Below are 9,814 nucleotides of genomic sequence, written 5' to 3'. Positions count from 1 at the left end.
TTATAAGGTGATGCCTTTTGGGCTAAAGAACACCGGGGCAACTTATCAGAGAGCAACTATGACCATATTGCATGACATGATATGTGGACGACATGATAGTAAAGTCAAAAGATCGGCAGGGACATATTCCCACGCTAAGGCATTTCTTTGAAAGAATCAAGAAGTATTAGCTGATGTTGAACCCTCAAAAGTGTGTATTTGGGTCAACAACAAGAAAGTTTTTAGGTTTCTTGGTAAGTGGAAGAGGCATTGACGTCAACCCTATCAAAATCAAGGTAATTTAGGAAATGCCCCCACCTCAGACGGAGAAGCAAACATGAGGATTTTTGGGTCACATATAGTATATTAGCAGGTTCTTAGCTCAGTTGACTACAATCTGTGAACCAATTTTCAAGCTGTTGAAGAAGGATCAGCCCACGGAATAGAATGGCCAATGCCAACAAGATTTTGACAAAATCAAGGGATACCTCATGAACCCACCAGTATTGACACCGCCAGTGGAAGGAGAGCAGCTTCTATTGTATTTGTCTGTAGGAGAATACTCTATGGGTTCTTTGCTAGTACAGAAGGAGACAAAAGTAGGGGTAGAGCATACCGTATATTATCTTAGCAAGAAGTTCTTGGAGTTTGAGAAGTAGTACACATCTTTGGAAAGAACTTGTGCTGCACTGATTTAGGCAACGAAAAGGTTACGACACTACATGGTTTCTTATCTAGTGCACTTGATCTCAAGGATGGATCCTATCAAATATCACTTCAAGAAACCAACCTTAATAGGAAGGATGGCCAGTTGGATGCTTTTTCTGTCAGAGTTTGACATCACCTATGTTACTTAGAAGTCTATCAAGGGGTAGGGCATAGCCAATCATTTGGCTACCCATCCCATAGAAGATGGAAGATCCTTGGATGAAGCCTTTCCCGATGAAGGAATCGTAACAATGGAAGAAGAAGATACAGTTAATGAATAGCAATTATTCTTTGATAAGCAGCAAATCAGAAGGGATGTGGTGCGGGAATATTGCTTGTCACTCCTGACGGCCTTTATTTTCCTTCATCATTTCGCCTCGATTTTCCTTCATCCCATTTTTAGGGTAAGATTTTCAAAATTAGCACAAAGTTGGTATCAGAAGGCATCGATCTACCACTTACAGGCCACAGACCAATGGGGCAATAGAAGCAGCCAACAAGAACATCAAAGTCATCATACAAAAATGGCGGAAACACACAAGGATTGTGCTGATAAGTTATCCCTTACCTCATGGGCATACTGGACTTCTGTACTATCCTCGACGTGGGCAACCCCTTTCTCTTTGGTATATGGGGTTGAGGCAGTTCTACCCATGGAAATCCTAGTACCATCCCTAAGGGTGCTCCTTGATAGTCAGCTACCTAAAGGAGAATAGGTGAAGGCCAGACATGATGAGCTTAATTTTCTTAGTGAAAGGCAAATGAAAGCCATGGAATGGCCATGGCCTTTAACAAGAATGTGAAGCCCCACCACATAGAGGTGGATGAACTTGTTCTTAGAGAACAAAGAGCCCCAATTTATGACCCAAGAGGAAAATTCAGGCCCAACTGGAGTGGCCCATTCACAGTCAAAGAAATTCTACTAGGCAAAGCTGTGAAACTCATAGACCACAACGGCGAAGAAATACCCGGACTGGTCAACATGGATCAACTCAAGAAATATTATGTTTAAAAGGGTGAATAGCATGAAGTACGTCAGACTTGATTCCTTTTGAGGGATACGTAGGCAACTTGACATGTGCAAGTGCGGTCTCAACCATATAAAGGCAATAAATTGGTTCCTTAATTAATAATCAGTGTATCTTAAAAGATCATCATATTTTATGTCCCCTAAGAGTCGCCATTTGGCATGAAAGGCCATTAGGTATCTGTCATCCACCCATTGGTCCGTCACTTTTTATCCAGGATTCTATCCCCTAAAAAGAAAATCGCCACCCGGCACCATTTTATCAAGGCCAGTTTATTCTCTACCCTTGATCAGTTAAAAAAAGTGCTTGATGCAATAGTGGTAAAGGCTGGTTTGAGTCATTAGCTAATGAGTAATGCTTTGTAAAATCATCATATCTCTTTGTTTGTGTTTCAGGAAAACTCATGGGCTCGTTGGATGAGACGTTGAGGAAATGGACTTTAGATGTAAATATGTGGGCACTAAGATTGCTAGAATCCATGAATGTGTCATTTCTTAGCCGGATTGGATGTGTGAAGCTACATCACCAATTACTCTGGCAGGTGCCTCAATACTGGGATGCCAACCTGTATGTATTTCGGTTTGGATTAGTAGAGATTTGCTGAACTCTTGAAGAATTTTGGGTTTGCATGTTATCTCCACCCAAAGGCAGTTTGCTCCAACCATCTTTAAAGAAAAATTGCTCAGAGGAAATTCAGTACTTTTTCAAATGGAAGAGGAAGTGAAGCAATTTTTCAGGTATGGGAAGATCGACATTCTGAAGGTGGCCCAGATCTTCATTTAATATCTATCAATGGGAGGAATCCATCAACAGAGATCATAGGATGCTTATTTACTTTGCATGATAGCTCGCTATGTTCTCTACACTCTCGGACGAGGTGCGCCTTCCGTTCTGATTGAGGTAGTAAAACAGTTGAAGAAATAAGGTGATATCATCCCTATGGTTCTTGTAGAAACACTCAAGGGATTTGATGATATAAGCTATGGCCACAAATTCGAACTAGATCATTATCAAGCGAGTCTTGCTATTTTTTAGATTTGGCTCCTAAAAAAACTGAAGTTAACCAAGCCATCAAAAGGAGGCCCACTCGGAGCCCTTCGCTACTAGGATAAGAGAGAAGTTCAGGAATTTGACCTCATCATTGATTGGGAGAAGTACCTATAGGAAAGAACTATGCAAGATATCACATAGAGGGACCCAGGGAGGCCATAAGAAGTTTTTTTGATGAAGACTCCTGGTTAAAATTATGTCAGATTGATGCAATTGACTCAGACATCCTTTTATTTGCCTATGTACATCAGCCAACAATATGGGCTCAAGGAGACGGACCCAGAAGAGTTAGTGAATTTTCACCCACCTCAAGAATTGTCTCTCCACCTTATGACTCACCTATCCCACCTGTGGTAGGAACATTATTCCCCCTTTTCGTGTAATTCACATGGTAATAGAATAAGGAAGTATTTGGATTTTCATGTTATCTCGATTATTGTAATTATGACTTGAGTTATGGAATTGATTGTGCCTAAGCATTGCAATCAAACAAAAAACAAAAAGAAACATTTTCTTTGTACCAAAGATAAGTTTTCATTCATAAGATGCTGAAATAAAATGATGAACAAATAAGAGGAGGGAAAAAGAAAAAAGAAGCAATATATCCATGTGTTTGTGCTTTCAGTAAATACAGGAACATATCCCTATAAGTCAAAAGCCATCATTTGAGCCGTACTCATCTGCTAGTCCAGCTTGCTTCAGCCTCTAGGTCAGGTCTAGAATCAGTGCGTCCTACAGTGCAATCTCCTGATCCTTGGCAGCTACCACCTCGCACAGGCCATAGTGCATCCTCCTAATCTTAGCATAGACCTCTGAGGACACCTAAGAAAGAGCATATCATCCAGAGGAAATCAAGAGTTAATTGAAGGATGATCAGATGCTTACATAATCATAAGGAATTGGCAGCCCAAGGGAAGTGTCTACATCTGTGTTTGGCTCTAGAAGATGAGGGAGACTGGGGTTGGCTGCATTGGGATAGGTCTAGGTAGGGAAGCCACGAAAGGGGATGTTAGTAACCCAGAGAGACCCGTCGACACTGGTAGAGGGTCCTGATTGTGTAGGATCGGTAGCACTAGCATGCGATCGAACAGAAGAAGGATCTATATGTCTCACTCTCCCCTGAAAGAACATCAGTTAGGACCAAAAAAGAAAGGAATTTGAAGGAAATACTCAAGAAAGGGAAACATACCACTGGACCATCAGGATTGAGAGGGGTGCACACTATCTCCTCCTCTAGGAAGGTTCCGTAGTCCCTATCCTGGTCTAGAAAAGAGTCCTCCCATACACCGACGGCCAAGCACTCCATCTCGTTTGCTGGGATGATCTCTGGACAATGCATGGTGGGTGGGGGAAGACTAGGAGAAGAGCATGGCTCGATGTCCGACCATTAGGATACTACTCTCTCTCCCAAATACTAGGCGTGACCCCACATTCCCCGAAAAGGACTCGATGCTCGGATAAGTTCCTAATCAAGGCTAATCTTTTAAGATCTGGAAATACGAGGTCATGGAATGGTCTCCAAGTAACCTACAAAACCAAGGAGAAGTAAGTACAGTAGAAGATGAAAGGAATTTCAATGTCAGACACGGCATACCTCGGTAAGATCATTCAAAAGAGAAAGAGCGGTAGTCCCCAGAGGACGGTGCCAAGCCCTGAGCACCTGATTATCTCCCCACTTTGTGGCTATAAGAAAGAAGAACGCCTCAGAGTCCCTCAGTTTGGGAGCTATAGTCCCCAAATGCTTAAAGCACCAAGGTTGTTTCAAGAAATTAAAGTAAGAAAGTGCAATCCAGATGAATGAAAGGAAATGGGTACAAGAAGGGAAATAACCTGAATAATGAAGCCTGCCTCCTTAAGGCCCTTGTCTCCATAGGATAGCAAGTTTAGGCACCGCAGGAGAAATGCATAGGTAGCCCTGGCCCAGTCCCAAGAATCTACTGTATGAAGATCTTGAAGGAAGTATACCAGACAGATATCCACTCTCCCTCAGAGGTCACTGAAGAGGCAGTGACCCACAACAAACAGCAAGAACGAATGGGCCACCTGAGATATGTTACCTCGGTTCTCCCCTAGGCTAACTTTCCACCATTAGGCACTGATCTCCCCTAGGTAAATGTGTGTCTAGCCGGCCACAATGGTGATGCCGATAAAGTCTGTGAACTCTTGGACAGTCGGAGCCCTGGGTAGGGTCATGGATCTACCCACAAATGGAATGCCTGTCAAAGCATAGAAGCACAAGGGCATGACGGTGATCTCGCCAGTAGGAAGATGGAAGGAATGAGTACTTTGCCACCACTGCTCCATCAGGACTCCAACCAGTGTTGGGTTAAACTTCTGGGTCTCTACCAAAGCTAGCCAGCCCAGGTATGACGCATTAACTGTCTACTTTACTCTACGAGGAAGCATCTTATGCCATGACTGGACCATGTTTGGATGGTCATACGAGGCAAAGGTTGGTGAGTCCTTCGCCTCATGCTAATGGAAATAAAAGAATGCAAAAAAAAAAAAAAAAAAAAAACAAACAAAAAAAAGCAAAACAACATAAAAAGAAAGACAAAGGAAAAATAAAGGTAATCAAAATAATGAATACAATATAAAGACTTACCCAAGAACCCCCTATGGAGTTGCAGATGTGATTCTGATTGTTGTGAAGGGTTTGCTTGGAGTACCAGTTGACCAGGCCCTCATCCCTGCGGGAAGGATTGCTGTAACTCTCAAGCTGAACTTCTCCTAAAGTCTTTCTCTTTCTCCTTTCAGCCATATTTTTTAAAAATTACGAGAAGCCGTAGAAAATTTTTTAAATTGTGAGAAACCCCAGAAAGTTTTCAAATTTGTAAGAAGCCCTAGAAAGTTTCCCAAATTGCATAAAAACCCAAAAGAATATCAAATTCTCCAAATAACTCCTCCCTCAAGAAAAAGATGAAGATCTATAAGAACTTCAAGAACAAGATGAAGATCTTCAAGAACTTTAAGAACAAAGTGAAAAACTCCAAGAATAGGAAGGAAAACTTCAAGAAAAACCTGAGAGCTCCAAGAACTCAAAACTCACTCAGAAAAGTTAGAATGAAGAATGAACAGGGGAGGGGACCCATTTTATATAAAAAATTCAGTCTTCCAAAGAAAGAAAAAAATAATAATAAATTAAAAGATTCTAAATCAAGCATCAGAATCAAATTCCAAATCAAAGGCAAAAAGAAAAATTCCAAATTAAAGAACCAATGATCAAGAATCAAGGAAAAATCAAGAAAATAAGCAATCTCATTGGCCTGGCCCCAGGTGGCCCAATTTCATTGACCCGGCCCCAGGTGGCCCAATCTCATTGACCTGGCCCCAAGTGGCCCAATTGCATTTACCCAGCCCCAGGTGGCCCAACCTCGTTTACCCAGCTCCAAGTAAGGATGTGAATTTATAATCAAAACCGTTTACCGAAACCGAATCGATCCTTTTACACCGATACCGCAAAACCGTTTAGTAAATGGTGCGGTTATGGTTTCACGTTTTAGACCGATTACCTAAATGGGTCGGGTATGTTTTAACCGCGGAACCCATTGGTTTCAAACCGAATTGAAACCGTTTAAACCGAACTGTTTAAAACCGTCAAAACCAAACCGTTTAATCCGTATAACACTTAAATATGGTAAGGGTAAAATCGATATATCACTTCCTAAAAATAAAAACCCTAAAGGTAAAATTGATTGGAGTAAAATGTATTTGAGACTATCTGTTAGATTGAAGCCTTATACCGTAGAACTTAGCCGCAAGGCCCGCAACTCTTTGGTTCTTCAGTTCTTCAGTTCTTGGATTGAAGCCCCTTTCATGGTTTGAACTCCTCATTGTCTCAATCATGTACGATTAAAATAGCGATCACCCTCTTCTTCTACGGATCTTCTTCATCTTTAATTTCAAATTTTTAACTTTGTTTCTCTGTGTAGAGGCAAAGAGAAGCTTTTCTATACAGTTGAATCTAAAACAAAAACAAGCGGAAGTCTGGTTTCAAAATCGCAGAGCCAAGTATTTCAACTACAAGTGGAACTTTGGTTTTCTTGCTTCTCTTTCCCAAGTTTAAATCAAGGTTTTAAAACTTGTTTTAAAGGTAGTTTGCAGGCCGAATGTCCCACCGGCTTTCCTAGCCGACCAGAGAGAGAGAGAGAGAGAAACCTTGGACGTTAGAGAGACGGAGAGCAACTTTAAGGTAATTTGAGTTTCCCTTTGTTTGGTATCTCTTGAAGACTAACCTGCCTTGTTAGTGCACCCAAATAGAGGTTTTTTAAAAAATAGTGATACTTATGTTGTTGAACAATTTAGTATGTTAAAGGAAACTGATGTTTAGAATCTTTAGATACAAGTTGTCTCTTTTTCATGTGATGTTTATTCCCATGTTTGCTTATGCTTTGTGGTTGTCTGGCATCACTGAGGCTCTGTTTGTTTTTAGGGAAGTGTAGATGGAAGGTTTCCAACTAATATTGGGTTTTTTTTTTTTTTTTTTTTTTTATTTCTTTTGGTGATGATTGTACTTGCTAAATTTTCTTTTACTTGGCTTTTCCCTGGAAACAGATAGAGCCTGAAGTAGTTTTCTGTTTAAATAGTTGTCATATGCATACGATTTTGTAGTATAGTGGTCTGATATACCACTGATTTCCAATGTGATTGGCCAATTAATTTAAGGGCTTTCCGTAGGCAATAGGCAATTTATTTGATTTTGGTTATATGATATGGAAAATGATGCCATAAACCTACAGTGGCATAAAGTTCTATGAACCCCCAATGCAATTTCTTTTGGAATTGAAGGTACTACAGCCCGAGATGATGTAATTTTTTCCATGTTCATAACTTACTGAGAGTGGTGTATGGAGATTTTCCACACTACAGTGAGTTTACGGAAGCAGAACCCATCTGTGTTATAGTGAATTTATGGAAGCAGATGTGAACCCATCTGATTACAAGTTTATAGGTGTTTTTATAGGGAATAATTACCAGTGACAATATTTTTCTATTAATTTGCCATGTAAATACTTATATGTGTTGCTCACAAGTTGAAGGGTGTCTTCTGTTTCTATGCTTTGTTTATTCCTTATAAATAATTTGAATCTTTCTCCTAGTGGTAACTATCTTACGCTTGAGTTGAACAGGCAGGTTCAAGAACATATACTTTCTTATAGTTTCAAGTTCACCTGATTTCAAGGTGATAGTACAGAAATTATTGGGACAGATTTTTCCAACAAATCTAGTGCCCCATTTTCTGAGTGAAGAAGAAGCAATTATGAAGCTGGGAAACTTGATGACTCAGATAGCAATAGAATCTGGAATCCCTCCTTCATCTATTATAGATATATGGGTTGAACTTTATGGAATAGATGATTGCAAGTTATAACAAACCGATTGTGAACCGCTTTGCAAACCGTATGGAATAAACCGAAACTGAAATCGAAACCGTTTAAAACCGTGAAACTGACACCATTTAAAAATCGTGGAAATTGAAACCGTTTACTAAATGGTCACGGTTTCAGAAAGTGGAACAGTTTAGTAAATGGTGCAGTTATGGGTTCAGCCAAATAAATGTGAACCTAACCGATCTGCACTATTTAAACCGAAACCGAACCAATTAACACCCTTAGCTCCAAGTGGCCCAATTGCATTGTCCTGGGCCCAAGTGGCCCAATTTCATTGACTCGGCCCTAGGTGGCCCAATAGCATTTACCCGGCCCCAAGTGGCCCAATCTCTTTGTATCGGCTCCGAGTGACCTGATCTCATAAACCAAATTCCCTGAATTGGCACATGTGAAGCCCAGTGAAGGAAAATCCAAGAATCAAAGGTTTTTTCCTATTACAAGACTAGAAGAGCAATAAATTCCTCCCTTATAACCTTTGGTCCCAAATAGTCCATATTGGTTCAAAAAAACCAACTAGAGACCAAATTCCCTAAGCTGGCACATGTGAAGCCTAGCTAAGGAAGAGCAATGAATTCTTTTCCTACAATCAGCAGCCTTATCTATTGTATTTTTCAACTCCATCATTATTGATCAAGATGACGGCAGTACATGCTTCGGGTGAAAAAATGTGGTCATTCATTTCTTTGCCCTTCGGCTGTTGGCACAGGCCTCGGCCAAAGAGGGGCATTCTATAGACACCCAATTTTGTCACCCTCCTCTAGCTATGATGAAATGCAGATCTTGGACACAACTTTTGGCTTCTGGTTAACAGAGATGATGATTGGTGAAGAACACCCTGGAAACCCAGCGAGGGAAGGAGGAGGGTCCAAATTTAACTTTTTATAAACAAAGGAATCTAATTAAGATGACCATATAGATGGATAGTACTATAAAATATGATTCTGATGATATATGGTACATCAAAATTAGACAATCAGATTGCCTGTAATCTCCCCTGGAAAATTATATTTTTTTGCGCTCATGTTGCGCACACTGACCAACCAGCCAGCCAGCCCAGCTAGGCAGCCAGCTAGCCAGACCCAGCCTGTATAACCTATGTACCCCTACTGTATGGCCTACACGCCCCCACCACAAGCTGCATTCCCCCACCGCATGGCCTACGTGCCCCCGCTACCTCCCTATGTGCCCCCACCGTATGGCTTGTGTGCCCCTGCTGCGAGCCTACGCGGCCCTGTCGTATGCCCTACTGGCCTTATTCCCTACCTACGCACCCTAGCAGCATGGCTTGTGCACCCTCGTCGAACGCTGTGTATGCCCCTACTACATGGCCACACGCACCTTGCCTGCATTATGGGCTTGCTACCACACACCTTGCCTACCCCATACGCGTGCTGCCATGCACCTTGCCTACCCCAAGCACATGCTACCCCGCACAGTTCAGCATGCCCTATGCATATTTCCTGCACACCCATGCCAACCTCCCTGTACACTCTTATGCCTAACTTCTGCCTAGCCACACACCATTACCCGCACACACTATGCACATTGCCCGGACACCCATGCCAACCTCCCCGCACACCCTTATGCCTAGCCTATGCTCAGCTACACACCATTACCCGCACACACTGTGCATATTGCCCATACACTGATGCCAACCTC

The sequence above is a fragment of the Macadamia integrifolia genome, chromosome 11, assembly GCF_013358625.1.
Source record: "Macadamia integrifolia cultivar HAES 741 chromosome 11, SCU_Mint_v3, whole genome shotgun sequence".
Lineage (NCBI taxonomy): Eukaryota > Viridiplantae > Streptophyta > Magnoliopsida > Proteales > Proteaceae > Macadamia > Macadamia integrifolia.
Note: the sequence above shows the minus strand (reverse complement) of the source record.